The following is a 25,792-nucleotide window of genomic DNA, read 5'->3' as shown; positions in this document are numbered from 1 at the left end:
GGCAAGCGATTAGCACTTACAATTTGAAGAATAATAAAAAAATCGTAACAGACATTGGAAGTGTCAATCTGACTTCCATAAAGCGTATGTCATTTTACGCCGTCTATATTTCGACCTATTCAGGAAAATGGTTGAACATTTATGCTGGGATCCCAGATAAACTAACATCAGAGGTATAAACCAATTCCTTTGACAACCTCACAAGCATGAACTATGCATGATTCATGTTCAATACTATGACCTCTGTCGTTTTCGAATCTATTCTATACACAGTACTGGGTTTACTAGACATCGAATTCGCATTCAATCTGATTTGACAACTAATTTGAATACCTATAACCAGCATTGTATCAACACAAACTAGAAAACTCGATTAATAACTATACATTAAGAATTATTTCGGATCATATTAAGGCTCAAGTTACCTCAAGGCTTGGTAGTATGCGTAAGAAAAATTGTGTTCAGCTTTGCCACCAGATTATCCATTTAAACCTTTTCAAAACTCTAAAAGAAGAATATCAGTCGATTTATTAGATCATCACGATTCAATTCATGCAAAATACCTGCTGGAAAAACCATCGGCTTAACTGGATGGTGCTTTTGAAAAAGTGGCTGTGATTTTTTATCACACTACCACACCGAGCTGGGGTACGCAACACAACTGCGCAATGAAAAAATCACAGCCACTTTTTCAAAAGCACCATTTAGCTAAGCCGATGGTTTTTCCAGCAGGTATTTTGCATGAATTGAATCGTGATGATCTAATAAATCGACTGATATTCTTCTTTTAGAGTTTTGAAAAGGTTTAAATGGATAATCCGGTGGGAAAGCTGAACACAAATTTTCCTACGCACACTACCAAGCATTCAATTCTAACACATGCTTAAAAAAGGTAACTTGAACCTTAAATGCTTCCTATCAGCTCCACAGCACAAGACATTCCATTGAACAAGCCTTGCGACATAAAACCGACCGCTACCGAAAAGGGGGCAGCGCAAGTGCAATCCACGGGGAGGCATCATTTCCATACCCGACCAATTCATAGCCCGTCCTCACCTCACATTGATGCCTCCGGGTCGTACGTATGTAGCTCCATCCATTGCTGTGACGACATCACAACCACTACACACACGCACGGTACCACCACGTGATCCAGTGTATGAACTTGCGACCGGTTGACATATCATGGAATAGATGGATGGAGCCAACGCGGTGCGGTAGCTTGCTATCTTGGAGAGCATCCATCGAGGGGTACCAACACTGCTGCTGGCAGGTTCGCTCTGTAGCATCTAGTATAGCTTGCGAAAATCTGTTCTTCTACACATGCACCTTACATAGGAAGGTGCTCAATATGGTTGCTTGGATGTGTTTGAGCTCGCGGGTCTGGAAGAAGGACAGTACTGCGAATTTGTGATATTATACGGGTGGTTTGTTTTGAAGCGATTCACACAACCGCGCGATTTGTTGTGTGTGCCGTTCAGCCAGCACACACTTCCACTGAAACAGCCAGCAGCGCCACCGACCGGCAGCAACGGCAGCAGCGAGCGAGCGAGACGTGTTTTTTGCCTCCACACCTTTTCGGTCTGTCCGGCTTTGCTCATGCCAGCTTCTAATATGGGTTAGTTGTTTACAGTTTACTCATGTTTCAGTCCGGCTACGGCACTTGTTTTTTTCTCATTCCCCCATTTTTCGTTCAACATGTAAGTGCTGATATGTTCTGTTATAGAAATGTAACATTTCGAAAAGTTTAATATTGGATCATTTTCGGAATATTTAGAATATGAAAAGAATACAACCAAACCCAATAAGTTTTAAAAGTCTTTGGCAAAGACAAAACATGGACAATTATGGAGCAACAAATTAGTTCGATTTGACGCTTTTCTTGCTGAATTTGTACTCATATAAACCATATGAACTCCGAAACTGAAAAATCGCAGTTTCGCATGAAAAATAAGCATAATCCATACAAAATCATCGTGAACATAACAAACATAAGTCATCCGGGAAATAAGCAAATGATTTTATCCCTTTTGTCGAAGATTGCATATCAAAAAGACTGGCAACTCTGTCCAAAATCTGGAGACAGTAGGGGGCCATCCATATACCACGTGGACAATTTAGGGGAGCGTAGGGGTCACGAGAAAGTCCACGGTTGTCCTTGATGAGGGAGGGGGGGGGGGGAGGGTGGTGTATTGGAAATATCCACGTGGACTAATCATTATATTTTTGTCTTTTATAAGAAAATGAAATGAATTTGTATCGTCATTGGTGTGAGCGCTAACCTTCAAATTTGTTCAAGATTTTGAAATAGTCAAATCGTGCGAAACATAATCCGAGAATTCTTTTTTGTCTAAATCATTTGATTCAATCTTCTGTGACTTGGTCAAATACCACCAATCTTGGAGCTTTCAAAGCTTAAGGTTGAAATTACGATTCATTTCAAGAATCCATAGATTCCTTTAATTTTATGTTATTAAGATGAATCTGTAAAACGTAAATATAAAAGATCATAATTTCGTTCAGAAATGAGATATTTCCTCGAAAATTTCACAAAAGACGAAAGCATTGTATGATATTCTGAGGTTCAAGTTTGAACGATTTTCATTTGTCTTTTTTGCCATAGCACAGTGGGACGGAATCAAAAAAAACCGGACATTGATATTTGCGACGAAACTATTGGCTATGGCACTTTGATGTCTTCGGAAAGGTTTCTTTATTTCTAAGTAGTTTAATATAGTATTGAAAAATTTTGATTTAGGGGGGTATATACGCAGATGAAAAAAATAACTTTGCAAGTTGTTGCCAAAATTGATAGTCTTGTATGAAAAGTTTGTAGACGAAATGATTTTATGAAACTTTGTTGAAGGAACAAAATGGCTATCTGTTAAGCGAAAAAAGTTATTGGGTGAAATTGAAGTACAGGTCGGAATACCCCCTTAAAAATTGTTTTTTATTGTAACTTTTTATTTGATTTTTTAGTTTTTCGATGTTCTAGAAAGTTGTAGATGCTTTCAAAACACACCTTTTTGCGAAATAGACCAACTCGTTATCTCTTCGTCTTTAGGATGTATGCCTGTTTTTTGGTATTTTTGGGCTAACTTTAAGGGGCTATAGTTTGTAAAGTAGCAGGTAGTACCAGCTAAATTTATTTTTTTGTTATTCAGCAAGAAATACCCTATTGATACATATATAAATCATAGGGAAATCTAATGGGATTCCTGAAATAATATGGGGTAAAATAGACTAGCGTTCCAATAAATTATTTGTATTATGAAAAATGAAAAATAAACTATTATGTGAAATTAGTAAACATGTGAAATATTATAGCTCATTCCATATATTCCGACATTCAAAGTTATTTTTTTTGTTATTAACATGCTCATAAGTCATCAGTGTCCTGCCAATTATCTTCTTCGTCGTTGGATGAACAAGATATAAATATAACCGAGTATTCCAAGCAACGTAATACCTTGAATTGAATTTTTAGTTGATCCGACTTCCGGTTCCGAAGTTACGGGTTGAAGAGTGCGGTCACACAGCAAATTCCCATATAAACTGGTACCACCATGATGTTCAAATGATGTAAAACATATTAAAATTGATGTAACATTACTGTAGTTTGCAGGTCTGGATCACTAATGATCCATCAAAGCAGCTTTGACCACGGTTCATGACGCCCCCGGGGAACCCACCAAGTTCCTAAGCTAGTATGTATCACACCCATTCCCCAACGAATTCCCTACCGATTTTCACAAACTTGATTTCAAATGAAAGATACAGTAATACCTTTGACTGATGCTGAATTTCATTCGGTTCTGACTCTTGCTTCCGGTGTTACAGGGGTGTTAGTAAGGATACACCGGAATTTCCCATATAAATCGGTACAATCGTAATACCTCAGAGGCTAAAAACTATTGAAATGGTCACCAAATTACTTCTAATCGCAGATCTAGATCACTGATTGCCAATCAAACATTCTTTGAATATATTGTCCACTATCGACGATTCCGGAAGTCCAGAATTCCGGGCATATTCCACAATTAAAGTCAAATCGGTTCTTCGGTGATGACTGAACCGATTTTCTCAAACCAAGTCTCAAATGGAAGGCAAAATATGCAGTTGAGTATTACGTCGCCGCCCCTCCTCCCCCGCCTTGCCCTTACACCTCCCTCCCTCATCACTCCCCTCCCCTTGGGCCACCCTCACGCCCGCATTTCCTTCATCCACCTCGTATACCGAAATAAGATGAAGGATTTCTGACGCATCCTTCACTCTCACTCTACTAACCCCCCATTCCCTCCACTTTCAAACCCATTCCACCAACATTTCAAAATATAATCACATGAAGATAACATTGAACTCATGCTGATTAAGCTAATCAAATACTATTCTTTTGCCTTTCTCATATAGAAAGGTTATGCAATTGCTCCAAAAACCGACTTTCTAACCGAGGCCCGGACATTCGACTCAGTTCGCCGAGATCGCAAAATATCTGTGTGTATATATGTTTTTTTAGAGAGCAGTAAAAAATTTTCAGGCAAACCCTGAGTGAGGAAAAATGTACAAAAACCCCAATATCTCAGGGAACGGGTTTGGGCTGCCATCACCCGACACTAGGGCATTGCAAAAAAAATTTTTTTTTGAATTCTCAAAGGCCCCCCCTCTCATATAGTGACAAATGTCAAAGTAAGCTCAGATGCCAAATTTCACATCATTTGGACAATTTTAGACCCCCGCCCACTTCGCTTGAAATTTTTTTAAATTGGTACTATGGCAAAATATGGAGGAAAAATACATTAAATGCTATAACTTTTGAAGTAGCAATCAGAAAATTACAATTTATACCTCTTTTGAAAGGAAATAATCTTAGTATTTGAATGAAGATATAGTTGTTTCTAGAAAAATACAGGAAAGTGGGGTACTGGGTCATTTTGGCCCCAAAATCCCCTATTTTTAATGATTTTTCTGCTCCGTGATGCAAATCATACATATTTTGTAGTTTTTCTAATGTGAAAAAATCTCAGAAATCGAACAGAACCCTTTTGACCTTAGTCCGAATACGAGAAGTTGGGGTTATAGGGCTTTTTGTCAGTCAAATTAAATTTTATCATTTTCTCATGCATATATCTCTATTATTCTTCAATCAATTTTCATAAAATGTAACTTATTGAACGTGTAAAATTCTGAGGAATAAAACAAAAACAAAAACGTTAAAGGTAAAAATTGTTACCTTGTTTGTTACCTAATTTGGTTGAAAATCACAATTTAAGCTAATGTTGAGGTGCTGAGCTCATCTTTGATGTCAAAAGTCGTAAAATATTAAATGCATTTTTCCATACAGTGTCATTGAACCTTTCTTATAACTATGATCCCGTTTTCATGATAGATTTTCCGTTACTGTTCACCAATGTCAACAATATCATAAAAATGAAGAACACTACTTAAATACCATTGCTGAACGTGTTGGTTTACTGTAGATTGTCTAACTATTTTACACAAAACACCATGCGTCTCCATATCAGCAACAAAGCTTCAAAATCTGCTTAAAACTTTTTGCGCACCTATGCGCAGAACGAGACCATGATATTCGAAAAGTAGAGGTTATTTCACATAGAATGTATACTATGTGACCGTTCCGAACTGATTCCGAAATTTGCACAGAATACATTAGTGAACAAAGTATTTTTGATTTGACCACCTTAAACATATTTAAACTAAAAAGTCATAGTTCCAAGCAAATTTACCAAATGAAGTTTACTCACTAACCAAGTTCTTTCGTTCCTCTACACAATGAAACTAGTTGTGCTAAAATCGGACCAAAATCAAAAGTGCAACATGCATTTGAAGTGAACAGAGCAATGGTGGTTTCGGAAATGAAAATCATTAAAAAATCCGGACTTTGGGACGTTTAAACTCGTGTTAAAAATCGTGTTCTTATCCAATGATCATAAAATTTTGAATATACATCATTCAATACATGAAAAATTTAGGAAAAATATAAAATATCAATATTTCAAAAATAAATTTTTGAGGTTTTGGCCAGCCTCCAGCGACTGTGCGTCGTCCCGATCTACTCGATCTAGTCCCCGGCGGTGGATCTAGCCTACTCAACGGGCCATACAGTAGGTGCTGGGTGTGTATGTATGCGTGTATGTATGTATGTATGTATGTATGTATGTATGTATGTATGTATGTATGTATGTATGTATGTATGTATGTATGTATGTATGTATGTATGTATGTATGTATGTATGTATGTATGTGTGTGTATGTGCGGATTTCTTAACAAAATGTCCACATTGGTTTCTCGGAGATGGCTGAACCGATTTTTACAAACTAAGATTCAAATGGAAGGTATAATATTCCCATAGGTTGCTATTGAATTTCATTTTCAACATCTTGTTCCGGATTACGAGTTGAAGAGTATCGTTACAAAACAAAATTTGTTGATTTGTCCACATCGGTTTCCGGAATTTTCTGAACCGATTTTGACAAACTTAATTTTAAATGAAAGGTCCATCAGCTGCTGTTGAGTTTTGTGTGGATCCGAGTTCTGGTTCCTGAATTACAGGGTGATACGTACGATCACGCAGCAAATCCCGATTCTAACGAATTCTGCGATGAATGTAAAATGGTGAAATTGTTTCCAAAATATAAACACAACTGTTGAATTTGTAGACCTAGATCACCAACAGTCATTCAAAGTCTCTTTGGCCTCACTGGCCACCATCGACGGATCCGGAAGCATCCAAATTCAGAATAACGGTTATATCAGTTTCTCGAAAATGGCTAGACCGATTTGATCAACTTAGTCTCAAATGAAAGGTGTTGCGTCCCCGGAAACTGATATTATATTCCATCTCCATCCGACTTCCGGCTCCGGAGTTACGGGTTGTGGAGTGCGATCACATAGAAAACTCCGATTCAAACTGATAGGTGCTTTTATATATACTTACAAAGTGTAATAAGAATGAAAGACAATTCCATAATGTTATATTGTACGAACCAGCTATTAAATCATAGTTTGGAGAAATGAGAAAGGCACAATTGCACCGCTAGGTGGATTAAAACAGGTTTTTCTGACTGTGATTTGAAGCTAGCTGAGTGTGACCCGATGGGTATATACGGTGACCGACATCTATCCAGGCTTAGTGGAGGTCGATTTGAATATTTCTCCGATGGCAAAAATAAGTCTCATTTTGATACAAAATATATCTAATACAACCGGCCCCCGGATGGTCTACTTCCGGACCAAAGACAAGCCATTTCGATAAATCGAGTAATCTAACTAAACAACACTTGACAGTGTACGAAAAAGTATTTTGTTTGCGTACCCGCCCGGGAAGTAGAGATTGATGGTGTAGTCTCCGAGAAGGGCCTTGATTGCGTAATAGGGTGTGGCTCCTTCCAGATCCCTGTGCTTCAGTCAGTGTAGATTCTGGTATGCAAGCAATTGTGTTCAGTAAAAATCGAGGAGTATTAGAAAATTTATTTTCCATCAGCCTCATTTCGAGCCTTTCGCCGCTTTTGTTCTTCCAAAATTTGTTCTTTTGAACGGGGTTCGTCTACTTGTTCGCCTTTTTGTAACCCAAGGCATGAACTGAAGAACCCATTGTAGAAATAAGTCACGGTGTGGAAAATACGGAGAGGATCAAGACATTGGCTCCTGGTCTTGGAAAGTCCAAATGGCACATCCAGTTTACTTCCGACGTAGATCTTCCTCAATTTTAGCATTATTCGCCATGGCCGAAAACAATATTGAGGAGCGTTTCTGGAATCAAAACGTGCTACTATTTCAATCGGATTAGCCTTTGCTCGGTAATAGGTATTGAAGTTGTTGCTTGTTAAATTCGAATCATAGGCAAAGATTCATTGATATTCTTTCCATATACATCGCACCTCAACTGGTTCGAGAAGATTTCAACTCCCACGGCATGTCATGGGGTTGTCTTCATGTTGATAACCGATCTATCTTACAGCATGATATTCGTGACAATTTCAGTATGACCATCTTGAATACAGTGGAAATGACACGAATGCTTACCAGCGCGGCCAAATGCGTTAGATTTATCGTTGTACTCTACCTCATTAGTGTTCAAAGAGCTTCGCGTCCACTATATCCGAAACAATCAAATCAAAATTAAAAATTCCTCCGGTGGCAGTGTGCAACGTTTTGACTGGCTTGTTTTTCTACACTAAGATTAAACGTCAAACAAAGCGAATACCTGGCGCGAACAATCGTGAACGTTACCCACTCCGTTGTGGGCAGAGAGTGCTCAGAATTGTATGCTAAAAGGTCCCATGAGGACTTATTGAACGTCAGATCGCCCACATTTTTCCGAATATACGCGACGTTAGAAACGCAAATAAAAAACTTGATGCAAACTGAAAAACGCGATTATTGGCACCGGCTCGTCAACAGATTAACGAGAGAAACAATATTTCGTCTAGCAGCTGGGCCCTACGTCGTGTACTCGTTTCGACCTTTAATCGGAATACACGGAACTAAGAATTCTTTATCGGCGACAACAGCATCCCACGTAAAGTCACTTTCAAATGATAGACGTTTCGCGATGAAATTATAATAATGCATATAAACGTAAATTTTTTTCTTCAAACACACAAATTTATCTGACAGAAAAGATACTCGCACTAAGCATTTTCTCCACAAAACTTGTGGTTTTATATTTACCTACGACCATGTCTACATCTTTACAGTTCCAAGTAGGCGCTTCGATCGATGGAGCATGGAAAGCACTCCTAATTTTCCCGGAGAGAATATGGGCGATCCTAGATTCTTTATATTGTAATCAATCCAGATTGCCTGATACAAATATTAGTTTGAGTTCATTCGCATTGATCTATTCCGGGTAATAAGAAAAGTGACACTTAGATTAGAATGGTAATGAGAAGGCGGACACTTAGGCATTAGAAGGTAATAATTGTGAAACATCGCGCAGCTTTAACGAATTTTTCAGTTCGATTTAGAGTTAGAGAACGCTCGAAAATTGACAAATTTTGTGGGATAATGGAAGTTTAGGAATCCCAAAGGCATCAACCAACCTTGGTTAAAAAGAATGGATGAACATCGTGACTTCCTTCGGGTGGCATCTCGGATCATGTTCAATCATTATACGTTGAATGCGCATCTCCGGCGGTCGTAGCGTTCTCTGCGCTTGCGGCGATGGCTATCGCGACATTAAACATGTTGTGTGGTCGTGCGCCTAGTGTTCTACACACCAACTAAATTTGCCGTTGAGGCATTTCGAAACTTACCACAATCTAACAAACCGTAATTGACGAAATATAACCGTGTTCTGTTTAATTTTACATGAAAGATGTACTTTCCAAGCGCAGCGCTATAAAATTACACATTTTAAACAAACGCCATATGTGGAATAAAATTACGTGACTGGCAAAATTCAACGACATGTTAAATTAAAATCAAATGTAAAACTATTTCATTTTTGATGCTCGTATAGTCATGGTCAAGAGACTTAAATTTACACGATTTTTTCTTGTTGTGTAGTGCCAGATCTGCGCTAAACGAATCCCTTCGGCTTGGTTTTAGTCCGAGTTATGCTGGCTATCCTCCAAATTTATTTATATCTACTCTTTTGGTTGACTTACTAACAGGTACCTGCAAATGTGATCCCAAGAGTTCCAAGCGGATCCAAGGAGGCCAGTTGGCGATCCGGTCCATGATGTCCTGATAGTGATCTTCCGTTTGCCACAAAGCTACAAGTCTAATTTCTTTTTTTCTTTGTCATTTTCCTCTGATTGTTCTCTGATCCGGTCTCTGGTACTGATGTTGGGATTAAAAATCTTTTGCCTTCCTTATACAAAGTCTACTGATTGTCTAGTGATTGCTTCAATTATTAATCAAATGATTATTCATGTTAAAAAATTACATATTGTTTATATTGTCCTTGAAAATATTTCTAACTGCATCCCATAGTCTGAATAATACGTGGTTAATCTCAGGTTTTGATTTGTTCCAAACTTTCGAGTGGGCAATTCCCCCCTCGGTAATTTTAAAGTGGGTAGTACTACTCGTACTACCCACGCATTCCGCCGGCCCTGATAGCCACCGTATTTAGACGGAACACTACTATTTGTTTCTGCAACTCACTCATCTCGACAGATCGTGACCGCTGTCTTTCGAAATAGCAACATTTTACGTTTTCTCATTAATTTGTTTAAACTAAACGGGATAAAGTTGAGCTAAAAGTTTTTTTTTAATTTCGATTATAGAGGTTTTAACCTTAAGGTCATTTGCCTCTTCGGGTTAGAAAAATCTGTAACCTTATGTGCGGGGTTGGGATTCGAACCCAGGTGAGCTGCGTACAAGGCAATCGATTTTACCAACTACGCTATGCCCGTTCCCGTCACCGAAAAACTTACTTTTCTTTAATTATTTAAAATCAAATCAAGCAAACTTATTGAAAAGGACCTATGTGCAAATGAGAGCCTCTCTTTGTTTACTTTCTCTTCCGCTAATAACACGGTCGCATTTGCGTTTGCTGCTTAACTCTTTGCATAATATGCTAGTCGAAACCATGCTCTTCCAGTATGTACTGGAATATTATTGGAAAGATTAATGGTAAAGCCGTGATAATCGAAAGAGAAAGTAAACAAAGAGAGGCTCTCTTTAACACATAGGTCCATTTCAAAAAGTACGCGAGAAATGAATCCCTCCGGCTGAGTGCATGACAATCACTCTCTCCTATATCCAAACACAAGCCAATACCGAAAACTAGAAGTGTCACCCAATCCCAATACCCATAACACATCGTAGCGCTACGAACTAGTGCACGTCACCCACGCAACAATGATAGTTGTTTAGCTAATGGAACTCTGAGTTCGGTATGTCACCATTTCGATATATTTTGGAATAATGAGTCATTTTGGTTAAATTAACGGTGACAACAGTTGGAACAGTTGTTTCTCTCAACAAACAACGCTGATAATGATATTGGGGAATACCACTGTTTATAGCAAAGGCGAGCTAATCGCCAGGGGTTGACTTCCGAAAATATTCAACTTGTTAAATATTTTCATATTCCAAATCGTTTCAAACCAAATGTTCACTGATTTTCATTATTTGAGGTTATTACGTATTACAACCAGATCAGCTCCGGCCCCCATGTTTTTTTTTCTAATTCCGCCTCTGTGTACAAATGTTTGTTTTTCCACGATTTTCTTTGTCAGCATTGTATTATATTAAAGATTTGCATATTCCTCTAGATCTTATCTCAGGTTGCTGTTAAGGGCCCTATGGCAGATTCATGATCCAATCACAACCATTTGAAGGATCCGCGCGGTATTTTGTCTGCCCTTGAAATACCCTAACTTTCCATCCAAATTATAATAATTCCATCGCAATCCGGAGACGATTAACGAAGAACAGTTATTCATTCCTCATTAAGTTCTAACACAAAATTGGTCCTGCACCACCATCAATGGCCGCCATATGTCCGTTCGAAAATATTTTGATTCCCCATCGGAAACAAAATAATAATTGTCGTTTGGTTTGATAATTTTCACCGCAATACAAAGCAATAAACTGTAAATAAAAATATTTTCCCCACGCCAACAATGAAGAAAAAGTTACGTTACTGCGCATTGAGTGTTCAGAGTGCACAGAGCGAGCGAATGATACAGAGACGATATCACCAACACCTTCATCGTGTCCAGACAGGCAGGCAGGGCACACTCCCACAAAAACGTGGCCGTGCCAAACAAAAACAAGCCTCGAGAAAACTCATCGTCACGAGGTGTTGAATAGAGTTCACATGTGCGATCTCGGCACGGTAGTGAGAGCGTTTCGGTACTCCGGAGAGGAAAACAACTTTGGCGTGCTCTCAGTTTCTTTCTGCGCACGCAAACAAGTTCGTCTGCTGGGTGAAAATTAATCCACCTATCAGTGATGAAGGCGAGATTTGGAAAATTCGTTGGTGAAATAATTGTACACCCTTTTTGTTCATTTTTTCGGTGAATTAAACCATAATGTTTAATATGTTTCGTTCCAAATTATATTAACAGCCTTTAACTGTAACTAATTATATTTTATTCATTGTTGCTATCAGCCGAATACATAAATCTCTGCTAGACGCCACGCCGGACGCGTTTCTGCTTGTTTAACCACTCCATAGTCACATGTGATGAGGTAAAAACTCATCAACAAATGGCAAATCTGCTACGCATACACACGAAACTGGCAACAAAAAAACAAACTGCTCTGTTGTATTCTGTTTTATTTTTGCTCCCACTTCAGGGCAGCACGATTTATGTACAATGGTACTTCGATGTGAGTCGTTGAAGTATGGGAAGTTAAAAACGGGAAACGGTTGAACATTTTCATCAGGGTAAATTCTCGGCTGTTTGAAATATTTATTGAAATCAACTCGAAAAGTAACCAGTGAACCGAAAATGATATAATATAAGAAAATAAATTGGTTTCCTAAATATAATAAACCAATGTATACTTACTATTTTTAGGAGAAAAAATGTCAGCTGAAAAGTAACGCTTTTAGTACATTTCACAAGCGCAGACGTTATTTATAATTTCACAAACAGTCACACTTGAAGATAAAATTATAACATTGTTAATTCTCTAAAAGAACATTTATATAATTTAAAATAGACTAATCATCCGATCTGCTGTTCGTACACTCCAGTCGGTAACTTTTGCCACATTTTCAAAAACAAATTAGCACTCGATTAAAATCTACCACCGCCACTTGAGAACCACCAACAATAAACTTAAAATATCCGGACCCTAACACACACTGGACCTGTAGACTGTATTCACGACCTGGTCAGATTATAGTAGTACCTCTAGAGCGCAAAACATCATCCAGAAAAGAAGACAAAAAAACTCGTCCAGTTTGCAGCACAGTAACTACAGTAGGGTATAATAATCTTCCAACACTTCTTTGCATCAAATTGAGTGTTGGGTGCTCTGGGCGCGGAGACGTGTGCGACAGCGTTCGCACGTATAGTAGGCGATGATACACATGAAGCCACATATCGATACTAAACACTATACATACAGAGTCGGACGGTTTTCAGCGTGCTGCCCAGCACGCCAACCATTGGCCAACGCACAGTGTAGTAATTAGAACAAATTTCTGGCCAAATTCCAAAATTTTAAAGGTTATTTTTGATTTAGATACATTTTTAGTTATTCAATAGTTCCTAAATTAAAAACTTCCTCGCTTGAGCTGTTAAGAGAACGGTCACATATAAAATTTTCAAAAAATCGATTTTTTTACTTGATTGCGTATACATTCAAAAGTATGTGTGAAAAATTTTAGGCCTTTTAGAATACTACGGTGCATACAGTGACAAAATCCACAAAATCAATGTCATGTAATACTTTTGCAAATATTTATTTCATTTTTCTCTAAGTTGGACTAAAATTATTTCAAAATTTTACAATGATCAGATGAAAAATTATCACGTCGTTGAATGTTATATCAGTATCTTTATAAGCCTTGCAATTTTTGAAATGGCCTCCCGTAAGTCACTTATTGTGAATCAGACTCAAAATGTAATGTAGTGTTCAGATTTATGGGCCACATCTTGAGCATTTTTGCGTCAAAGAATTCATATGCATATTTTTTAGAAAAAACCCCTATGACGCTTTGTTTTCGCTTCAGATAGTTGGTATTTGCGACTCATGCCAGCTTGTATCAGTGGTCTAGTAACTTTCAGCGCGCTAATGTCATAGATACTCTGCCGTTTAAAGTGTTGCCACTGTTATTTCAGGTTAGCTAAGGTCAGTTACCTGACTAGTGGGATACGGAAGCTTAAGTTTAACTATAATGTATGCATTGTTTGTTGTAGTTTGACATTACAACCAAATGACATAAACTTTATTATTAGTTCGAGAAGAAAAAAATTCGCATGAATTCATTAAGTTTAATTTTTCTGGTGTATAAGCACATATTAATGGATCGTTTTACATTTTCTTTTCTTATGGATCGTTTTGTAAATATTTATGAACCATAATTTAACGTTCTTTATATGAATCAATACATAGCATTGCTAATATTCATTTTTACATTTTCTATGGACTAAGAAAAATTATTTCATCATTTTCATCAAACATTTTCATCAAATTTATGGATCTTTTTCTAACATTTAATTGCTCCATTTTTGTAATACCGTGGAACATTTTTGTCGATACTATGGAACATATCAACGTGTTTTAATGTACATTGGTAATATTCTATGGATCAATGTCAGTTAATTTATGTCGCAAAATGTAACATTTTATGGAACATTTCCAATATTTTTATGGAGCATTGGTTGATTTTAGTTGCTTTTTACATTTCTTACAAAAGAAATGTATAGGATTCGCTCAAACTTCGAAAACTTTTTCTGCGGCCCGGAGGGCCGAGTCTCATCAACCGATCGACTCAGCTCGAAAAATTGGGACAATGTCTGTATGTGTGTGTGTGTGGGTATGTATGTATATGCACTAATGTCATGTAATTATCTCAGCAACCGCAGAACCGATCTTAACGAAATTAGTTTCAAATGAAAGGCCTAACGTTGCCATTTGACACTATTATTTTTGTTTTTCGATATGTTGTTTACTTTCTGAGATAAGCATAATTTTGTCAAAACACAAAGGGTTTAAAGCAAATAACTTTCAAACAAAGCAATGCAGCCATGTCATAATTAGAAAGCTTGTAAAAATGCTTTTCGAACAAGCTATAGATTGTAAAAATCCGTTCACGAACGGCGGAGATATTAAGCATTTTGTATTGTTATTCCTCGCTTACCTATTTCCACTAACTAAAATGAGTTCGTTACATACAGAGTGATTCAAGCAATTCGATTCCGAAAATATTTTGTGAATTTCCTTTATATTTAATTAACTATTTCTCCAAACTTAATACACAAGTTTACTTCAAAGACCAGACAATGTGTAAATTCGCTTCAAAGTGAAAATTTGTCCAGAGTTGATGTATTTATCCGTTGTATTAAGCATTGCGTTTAGTCGTGAGATAGACGTTAGATGGTATATGAATGCACAGATCTCCAAGTAATGCACCTAGTAGTGAGAAAATAGACTTCTAACATAATTCATATTCATAACATACTCTTAGCATCACCGAGAGCAACTGTGGTTTTGAATCACAAAATTCTAGTGAAAGTTTATCTTCTTTTGCAAGATTTGTGCTATAGAATTAAGGCGTAAAAATTATCAGTTGCATTATGTATAATAAAGATGTAAGGAATCAAAACTTCTCCCTATGTACAAAATAATGTAACAGCACTAATCATCATTTACCATTCCTCACTTGTTGCTCCTATCCAATCTCTCCCCAATCGTGTTCGTGGCAACTGTCACGACTCAGATCTATCCTGATATTTCCAAATCCATTTCTAAGATGTGTCGTAAGATCTTCAACTAATCTGAAATATTCGTTAGTATCCAATATGTCCTCTGTTTCCCTATAATTAGTTTTCCATTTTAGTGTAGAACCGAGCCACTTGCGGAAACAAACTAAATATTATGTTCTACTTGAAAAAGAAAATATTTGTGGTCCTAGCAAAATTTGCAAAATATTTGCATTATGAGAAGTCTATATAGTTATAACTAATTTATGTTCAAACCCTGCTTTCCACTGAAGATGAAGGGCTATTCCTTCGAAACGTTGCACTAAGGAGAGTCATGTGACCAAAAACGGAAAACTACGTCAACTGCAATTTAATTCAATTCTATACTGAGCGTTTATGTATACTACAATTAAGGAAATCCTTGGCTATTTCAAGCTGGGTAATATGGTTGTTTGAAGAGGAAAATTTTGAAAAGAGGCATTCTTCCTACGTGCATTTCACGAATTCCAAAACCATTGTTTCAGAATATGCTGAAGTGTTTGTGAAAATCCGTTTTCGTTTTTCTTTTCTTGATGGAATTTTAAGATTATCTGGTGTTTCTACGTTATTAATGGGCCTTAATTAGTCATGAGGAAATCTAGAAATCAGGTATTTTTCTTGAAATTGAAAGGTGTCTTTTTGGTCACAGATATCTGAAAAATGATTCTTGTTCAGAATTTTTTTTCAGGTCCAGTATTTTAACGCATAATTGGAAATAGTAAACTGAGATAAGGCCACCTGTAAACAGTATTCATTTGCATTGAAGTATACAGAAAAGAGTGTCAAGGTTATGTTTGCAATTATATTATTGTCGATGGCACAAAAGCCGCACATTTAGTCGATTACAATGCAGTCTCTTTCCACCCATCCTTATCACTTGCGAATCGTTTCGTTTGAAATTCTCGTTCTGGAGATATGGGTATATAAGTCCTATACAAAACAATACCACGACAAAGTAATGGTTCAAACTACCAGAATAAGTATTTAAATTAAGCGAAATGCCAGTGGCCATTGAAAGCGTCTCTGAATTGCTTTTGAGACACGAACATTCTTGAAATTACAAGTCGATTTTTTCACAAATAAATATGCTTTTAGTCACATTGATCATATAAAATGTATATTGGGGTTTTCAGTACAACTCAGTATCAGTTGTAGTTACACAGTAATATGTATAGCATAAATATAGTAAGATAAACTATCTGTCCAATGCATAAATTATGATTGTAATCCTCGCTAAGTTACATGTAGAATACGGAGTACTCAAATGAAACGCAATTTAATTCAATTCTATACTGAGCGTTTGTGTATACTACAATTAAGGAAATCCTTGGCTATTTCAAGCTGGGTAATATGGTTGTTTGAAGAGGAAAATTTTGAAAAGAGCCATTCTTCCTACGTGCATTTTTTTAAAATCTTTCGTATCTCTCCTAAATTTTGAATGAAACATATGCTCTAATGTGTCATTAAGAACACCTGTTTTGGGTTGATATTATTGAAAATGCAGATTCATTGTATTGGAACGCATTTTTATGAAAAATAACGGATCAAATTCCAAAAATATCTACGAATTAGATCCGGGAAAAATGGCGCCCAAAGACCCCTGAACTATCGAACTATACTTGCATCCCAGTAAAAGGATGCTTTTAACGTATAGCGATAGTTTCAATTACCCAAATTTGCCTTATGCCATAGTTAGTACAGGCATTGGAAAATTGAATAGACGTTTCGTTTGAGTACTCCGTATTCTACACGTAAATTAGCGAGGATTACAATCATATTTTATGCATTGGACAGATAGTTTATCTTACTGAATTTATGCTATACATATTACTGTGTAACTACAACTAATACTGAGTTGTACTGAAAACCCCAATATACATTTTTCATGATCAATGTGAAAAAATCGACTTGTAATTTCAAGAATGTTCATATCTCAAAAGCAGTTCAGAGACGCTTTCAATGGCCACTGGCTTTTCGATTAATTTAAATACTTATTCTGGTAGTTTGAACCATTACTTTGTCGTGGTATTGTTTTGTATAGGACTTATATACCCATATCTCCAGAACGAGAATTCCAAACGAAAGGATTCGCAAGTGATAAGGATGGGTGGAACGAGACTACATTGTAATCGACTAAATGTACGGCTTTTGTGCCATCGACAATAATATAATTGCAAACATAACCTTGACACTCTTTTCTATATACTTTAATGCCAATGAATACTATTAACAGGTGGCCTTATCTCAGTTTACTATTTCCAATTATGCGTTAAAATACTGGACCTGAAAAAAAATTCTGCATAAAAATCATTTTTCAGATATCTGTTCTTTCAATTCCAAGAAAAATACCTGATTGCTAGATTACCTTATGAATAATTAAGGCCCATCAATAAAGTAGAAACACCAGATAATCTTAAAACGCCATCAAGAAAAGAAAAACGATAACGGATTTTCACAAACACTTCAGAATATTCTGAAACAATAGTTTTGGAATTCGTGAAATTTGTTTTATTCATTTACTTCATTTAACTAACTTTTTAAAATTTTATTATTACTTGGTTATTTTTTTTCCAGATCATTCATTTCATGGGTTATATTCGTTTTGTTTATTTTTTTCATTTTGAATATTTGACTTATTTTAAATACATGATTTTTTTCAAAATTTCATTTCAATGATTTTTTTTAATTTAGCATTCTTTTGATTCATTTTGTTTATTTAACCTCATTTTATCTATTGTATTTAATTCTTGTATGCATTTATTCATTTTATTCATTTCATCTAGAACATTAATTAGACACAATTTAATTTATTTTATTTTTATTTACAACATGAGAGAAAGAAAACATTGTATTAATTTTATCACTTTCTTCATTTTGTTCATTTTATTCATTATATTATTTTATTGATTTTATTAACCCTCTGCATACCCTGTTATTTATGAACAACCATGTTTTCAAATAGCTATAACTCTGGAGTTAGACAAGATTTCCTCACAAAAAAGTAAAACTATTAGTATTAGTAAATATCCGTAGAACTGAAGTTATTGCAATTGTTCTGACTGGATTTCACTGGAGCATTTTCATTTTCAGTTATCGGTGAAAAATTATATTTTGAGATATCTTCGTTGTCTTCAATGTAGACTGCTTTCAGCTATCTTTTCTGCCCAATCGAACTATTGAACACTTTGCAGAAGATGTATATTAAGGATCGGTATGTAAAATTGAGCAGTTTCTCACACTAATAAGCATCTATTTTAATCAAAACAAGCTTTTTGTGTTTCTTGTCTCTAACACTTTTAAGATAAACGGTTTTGGAACCACATATGTGCTAGAAAATATTAGGTATGAAAGGGCTAATTTTATTAACATTTTTCATATTATTTATCTTATTAATTCATTTTTATTTATAATATTTATATTTACTACAGTTAGTTTAATAATGTTATCAAATTAATTTTTTCCAGTTCATATATTTCATTCAGTTTCTTCATTTTATTAAATCGGTTTAGTCAGTTCATTTTATTATTGGATAACAGTTTGTTAGCTTAAAACAATTTAATTTACTCTATTAATTTCATAACTTTTTTAATATTGTCTAATTTTTTAATATTTTTTATTTGAGCTAATTTGATTTATTTTATGAATAACTTTTTTCTATTTTTTTGCTTCATAATTATTTTAAATTTTTATTTGTTTTATTATTTTTCTTCTATTAATTTATTTTTTAACGAAGTGTTATTCGTGCAGGACTCGAAACTGTGCTTATCTCACATCTAGTTGCTTGCCAACCTTGCGTGTGTTCGGCAAACTAATGAATAATACAACAGTGATATGTGTAAGAAATGTCTCATCTTACTGATAGGTCGATTAAATCCGTTTTTCAGACCAAAACAGCTATCCGAAATCAATGGTACCAGCGGTGGTCAACGTCCACTGAAGTAAAGCTTTGCGAAGTAAAATTTGTCACGTAAAGTGGACTGACCGCGAGAGTTCGGCTGAGCAGCGAGCGGCTACGTATAGGATAAATCCCGTAGTTAACGCACCGGTAAACCTGGTTTAAAGGTTAAGCGAGTACGAAAGAATCGGCTCTAAATCGGCAAAAAAAAATTAAAATTTATTATATGCACTTTTCTATATTTCTCACTAAAGTTAAAATTTTGGAAGAAAGTCAATTTTTCTCTGCTAAGAAGAAAAATTTGGTACATAACCCATAACTAAATTAGTTATGGAATTCGCGTTCCGACTTCGCTTGGTCCTGGCATTAAGTTGTCACTAAGTGCAGGATTCTGATGAGATGATGTTGGTTTTCACCAAAATGTTTCCACCTTAGAGATACAATAGCAAAGTGCATTGTGGATTAACACGCTAGAGTAAGTGTAAATCGATATTTGTGAGCTGAGGAAAAAGAGCGAAAAATGATCAACTACCTGACCGTGATGATAGATGAAAAAATCGCATGGTAGGCCGGCCTCATGACTTATCAACTGTGATAATTATTGAGAATATAACGTTCCTCAATATGGCTTATGCGCTACTCTTCCGTGTTCTGATTAGCAGACAATGCCCATTGACAGAATTGTTTGTAAGTGATTACCACAGCGAGTTACGAGAAAACGAACGACGGGTCACTACCCTATGACGGTACTATCTGTCGTTACGTTATCGACGTTTGCTTTTTGTATTTGTGTTGCTGGTTGTTGCTTTGGAGGCACATGATGCAATTGTTGTTTCTGCTCAGTTGCTGCTGACAGTAGATTTCGAAATACAAAATGCATCAGTTATTGGGTGACCTTTTGATTGTGTCTAGCAGCGTATGTTAAAGGTTGTTTGAGTGTTGATTCTACTAGGTTGATTTTTCTTCTCGATTTCGGCACATGACTTTTCGCAATGTGCACTAATCTGCCGGTTCAAAGGGCCCATAAGCCGTATGTTCAAGTCCCAGCTAGAAAGGATTCTAATCTTGGTCAGTAAGATCAGCATTTTGAATTGCTGAGGAATTTTTATCCCAAAATTTTGGTCTGTTACTTTTGCTGCTCTAATTCATCTTAGCACTTTGTTTTATCCCCTCATTTGAACACATTAGTTAGAGCAGTGTCTGCTACCTCTATTCAACGCATTAGCGCAAATGGTGGGATGAATAAGGCTGCGTTGTACTCAGGGATGCCAACGTGACCGGTAAACTACATTTTTTTTCGGTATATTTACATTTGCACAAGCCGTACAGCCCGCTAGAGCGACGCATCACTAAAGCTCTTGCCAGAACGGTAGCCAGACCGAGTACATTTTCCCGTACAGCAGTAGAATACGTTTTTGTTTTGCTGCTGTACTCCGACTGCTCGGTGAGAGTGTGGTGTAGTAAAGTTTGTTCTCTCGCTTTGTACACTTTTCTCTGCATAGTCAAAGGGAGAGGCCCGCACACGAAAGCGTTGATGCCGGTCGTGGCGTAAACGAACCGCATTTATTGTCGTCGTTTGTGATTAAAAATATTGAATAGATTAAAAATATTAAAAAAGTTTAAAATAAGGAAAGAGAAGCTGTACCGCTCGCGTCTGGTGGCTGTACTGGGGGCAGTATTTTTTTCGTGTTACTGCTTTGCTTACAGACTGCCGTACAGTGCTGGGCGTCCTGCACTAGCGAACGACAGCAGCGTCGAAAGGGAAATGAGAATGTAGGCAGAAAAATTACAGCCGCAGAAAAGGTTGGTTGTACTTGACTTTTCACAAAATAGTGTTTTACATTTTTCAGACCAGATTTTTCATTGTACTGCTTCTTAGGAATTAAGCAAATATATTGAAACCAATTTAAGAGCAATCCTGCTAACAGTGGGCTAGTTATCAACGAAATAGTATGACATCCTAACTAATGGGATGAATAAGGGCTCGACTACTCCATTACACGAAACCTGACTACAGCATGCTGATCTGCGTTTTAACCGGGAACTGCAAATTTTAATATCACATGGCTATTATTCAGTGCGCTGTGTCTTTTTCTTGAAATCTTTGTGAATACGACGATGGAATCTCATGGTAGCAGTCATGCAATTGCGTTCTCGGTTGTCCATACATAAACTGTAATTAGACCACTGAAGCGGCACATACTAAAGCTTCTAATACAGTACGGTAATAGAACTTTTGGTTTTCTCGCAGGCTATTCGAACTAATCGTGAGTTTGAATAGCCTACTGCTTGAATTTGTGTCGTTATTTTTTCTATCCTTCCTATTCTGCCGTTCTACACATAATTGTCCCATGTATATAGGGAATCCCATAGAACATGGGACAATTAAGCTTATAATTCTACTTACTTATTGATTAGGGAAATGATGAGGCTGGATGGATACCATCGTGCATATCCAATTAATAACAAGGAATCAAACAACAGCTGCTGTGAATACACTGATAGAAGAGTTCCGCAAGTGTTAATCTGAGATACGGTCGACGTCATTGGTTTGCGAGTAAGTAAAAGCTTCAGCAACATAATTTCGGATGACTTCCATCTTAATTTCGAAAATATCCGGTTAATCAAAAGATTTAAAATGTAGACGTTTGTCAGCACATCGGATAATTTGGTAGAATGGCCAAAAATAACTAATTCTGTTAGTTTTCTGCCAAATTAGGCAGTAATATTTTTTTGACATTGTGACTATTTGGACAGTCTCAGATCTGAAAACGTCGTCAAACAATTTAAATTGATGGGTGTATGTGCTGATGGGAATAATGTGTATCAAACAGCTAGCAGCGCTGGAACGACCATACCATGTGTTGAAAGCCCGTATGATAAAGAACATTCACACACCTTCGGCTGCGCATCCCTCGTGTGTTGGTATTCGTGAGCCCCCACCAGCTATCACTCGCTACTGACCCAACCGTCGCGCAACAGTTGCACCCATCACCGGTGGAGAGACGTTTCTAGATCGTGAGCGGTCGCCACCAGCCACCAGCAACCCGAACTGCAAAACAAAGCGAATGAACTGCGCCGAAGAATGTCACGAACACACAGCACCAAGCACCGCAGACGTGTTGATAATCTGACGGTCAGTCAGTCCACAAGCTACCGACCGCGTCAGCCGACTTTGGTCCGATTACGGTGTGTAGTAGATCGCGCTGTGTAGAGCGAGAGTTTTCGGTAATCTCACGTGCGCTTCGCTTTGCACAACCGTGTGTTCATTTAGTATTGTGCAACGGGGCGGTGTGAGTGAGTGAGTGGGGATTGAAAAGCTTTTCCTCCCGGGATTCATCGGAAAAGGGAAAACAAGTATCGCGAACGCCGCCAGTGCGGGTGTGTGCGTGTGTGGATTGCTTTGTTTTTGCGTCTTGGCGAAACTCATCGTGCCAGCTCGTCGAACACATGTAAAAGCGAGGTAAGTACACGTGGTATGATACAAGGTTGTGTTTGGCGTTTTTATGCTCGCCGCTGCTGGGTGGGGGAGGTGATTTCGCAAAAGTTCGATTGAGAAACGGCACCGACGATAACGCGTCATGATGCCTTTCGTTGGTATGCGTGGTGTGATTTATCTTATGCAAGCCAAGTTTCACCGCTCTCAATTTGCAATGTAGCACTTTCAGGGACAGCCGGTACCACGATTGTTGTTGTAGGCTACATATTTATGTTGGGAAATGATGGCCATCAAGTTTTTCTCGGTATGCTTGTGGTAGTGTGCTTTGTAATCTGACTGAAAGAAAAGGGCGTCAGTGCTGTCGTGGGGAAGAGTCTAACGCGAAAATTGTGACAATCTCGTATAATGCGTCGAAAACAAAGGTTCGCTAGTGACTTTTCATACGAAAACTAATTCGTAAAAAGGTTGGGTAGCATTAATCCAAAGTCGTCGCCCTAAGAAATGGATGTTTCAAAATCGTTCAACAGATCGATCAACAATATTGGACTCATGTTGGAAAATGTTGAAACCATTTTTTGATTTTTCAGTGAGGTGGCCCAAAGTTCAATAACTACTGTAAAACGGGGACACATTAAACGCTCTCCAAAAAAAAATTGCGATCGACTTTTTTGCATTTTAAAAACATTTTTTTGTCCTCAACGATGACGCCGCTGTTTAATTCGATCCAGTTTCGATGATTTTGATAGAAGGAACCGCCTTATTGTACATTTACTAAATAATCCTCGTATAATAAAAGTTATCCCGGTTGTCAGATATACTCCGTTTTACGGTACAAGCTACGATTTGGCAGAAGTTCATCACACGTTAGAAACGATAATAACAGCTGATGTAGAAGGGAAAGAGGGAGCTCATGCATGTCGAAAAGCTAGACTGTTGGCGGAGAGCTTTTTGCTATAAAAAGTATTGTAAGCTCGCTCAGCGTCACTCGATGTCTGAACATTTTATAGTGAAATTGAAACTTTTGAGACGAACGTCACACTCTGCTGCGATAGTCGTTCAGGTTAGGTACGAATAAATCCGGCTGATGAATCTTGTTTCATTTTCCGGTTATTTTAGTGAAGAATCGTGTGTTTTAGCTTTTCAGTTTATTTCATCGGACAATTGGTCGGTGTTAAGTCAGACCAGATAAAGATTTTCTTCAGGTTCATTCGACTTGCTAGATTTGAAATATATGTTACAATAAGCAATAATTGTGACAAAAATTCATTTCGAATTATAACGTAAAGGTTGCTGCGATTCAAACTTAACTAAATTTTCTCGAAATCAATAAAATGTCACTCCGGTCTGACTAAACACCGACCAGTTGTTGTCCTAATGAAAAATCTTCAATTTAATTATTAATACCTAGTGCGAAGAGATTGAGGAGTTGTTGACGTTAAATGTTGATCGGATAATCTTCCGAATGCTTCGTTGAACCGAGTGTAGATCGACCGAATTATTTCATGCTTTTCTTGTGTAGTGATTTCCAATAACAGGCAGCACTGTCGTGTCTGTCCGTCGGACGTATGGTTGCAATAAAAAGTCACTTCGTGTACGCGTGTGTTTCCTTTCAAAGTCCTTACATTTTGGCAACGATTAGAGAAAAAACAAATTAAATTCGCTGAGGAAGGCTGTAAATACAACACGTCTTTGATTGAATTCGAGGTTCGGTTCGGAATCTCCAAACTACACGGAAAATAGACTGAAAAAAGATTGCTTGTGAAATTGAACATAACCTTCAACTGACACCGTATCAATAAAGATAACAGGAGTGCCAATCCGTGAGACGTTTTTCCTGACTATTTCTTATTTATTTCTTCTGCCAATACTCCGGTGGGCGACGTTGTGCAACAAATTTATGCTACCTGGTCTGGTGGCGTGCTTCACAGGGGGTGTAAAATTGCAGTGGATTGTAGACACTGGAGCTCACATTAATGTCATCAGTCGAAAAACTGGCACATGGATGTAAATTCAGTGCTCCTCGAAAACCACGGAAAAATCTCAGCATTTACGAGGATGGTGAAATAAAAGTTTACAAAACATTCAAAACTGACACAGCCCACCCGTTCAAAGATCGTGTTCCACGAGGTTTGTATTGTCGACAACGAATCCGGCGCTAATCTATTGTGTAAGAATACATCATTGGAGTTGGGAATTCTGGAGATTTATGCAGAGGTGTTTTGTGTTCTAGGCAAGGAAGACCTAAAATGGAAATGTCAAAGAATTTACAGGTGAATTCAACAAATAAACAAAGAGTTAGTTCCATTTCGACTATGTAGGGGTTTTCCAATCTCTCTAAGAAAAATTATACGATCTTTTGAAACAGGATATCATCGAACTAGCACCATTACAGATTACTTGCACATCACCCTTGGTAGTTACTCTGAAAGATGAAGGAAAAAATCCAAAGAAATAATGCATCACCTGGACTGTTGCAGATACTGTTTCTATATTGACCATAATAATTAGTTTTGTGACGCCGAACGCATATTACACTTATTACGTGGGTAAGTTCATCCCAAATCTCTCGAAGATGTCAACTACACTACGGCAGATGACAGTCCAGGAGACTGAATTCGAATGGAGAAGTGAACGACGATGCTTCAAGAACATAAAAACTGCTTTAGCAAGCCCTAAGCATTTAGGAAGCACACAGAATCGTACAGGCTACGTACCGTCCTGGTACAGATCATTTTCAACGAACCTCGAGTGATCAGTAACACAAGCAAGAGCGTAGTCCATACACCCAAAATCCGACGGGTAAGTTTCTATTACTTTTGGGTAAGATTCCATTATCATTTTAGTAATAGGTTTAAATCCATATTACCGCAAAGATACTAAACGGTGGAATGACAAATTTCGGTTGCTCTACAAGTGTGTGTCAACAGAGTCGAGTTCGTATGTGGGTTAATTCAGTCGATTCTTGTAATTGTATTGGTACCGAGCCAAACCAGCTGGAATTCTGGCTGGTTCCTGCAAGTTTCTGCCGAAATACAGGCAGTAACCAGACATAATTTCGGATT

The 25,792-nt window shown here is 37.2% G+C and overlaps 2 protein-coding genes across 6 annotated transcripts in view; one reads left to right on the top strand and one right to left on the bottom strand.

Moving 5' to 3' along the window:
* LOC131685422 (mucin-5AC) overlaps nucleotides 1-12,899 on the bottom strand; it is a 232,477-nt gene extending 219,578 nt beyond the window's left edge. Inside the window, exon 1 of the mRNA XM_058969121.1 lies at nucleotides 12,493-12,899. The gene's annotated coding sequence lies outside the window, so the exon portion shown is untranslated. The remainder of the gene's footprint in view (nucleotides 1-12,492) is intronic.
* A 9,430-nt stretch (nucleotides 12,900-22,329) lies between these two features.
* The window catches only part of LOC131685420 (transport and Golgi organization protein 2), a 153,369-nt gene continuing 149,906 nt past the window's right edge, over nucleotides 22,330-25,792 (top strand). The window contains exons 1-4 of one of the 5 annotated variants that reach the window (XM_058969117.1): nucleotides 24,139-24,897; nucleotides 24,961-25,024; nucleotides 25,096-25,143; nucleotides 25,208-25,529. The gene's annotated coding sequence lies outside the window, so the exon portion shown is untranslated. Of the gene's footprint in view, nucleotides 22,755-24,138; nucleotides 25,025-25,095; nucleotides 25,530-25,792 lie in introns of those variants that run through there. The other 4 variants (XM_058969118.1, XM_058969115.1, XM_058969119.1 and 1 more) reach the window with 4 other exon arrangements.

Source organism: Topomyia yanbarensis, chromosome 2, assembly GCF_030247195.1.
Source record: "Topomyia yanbarensis strain Yona2022 chromosome 2, ASM3024719v1, whole genome shotgun sequence".
Lineage (NCBI taxonomy): Eukaryota > Metazoa > Arthropoda > Insecta > Diptera > Culicidae > Topomyia > Topomyia yanbarensis.
This window is presented reverse-complemented; position numbering and strand designations above follow the sequence as displayed.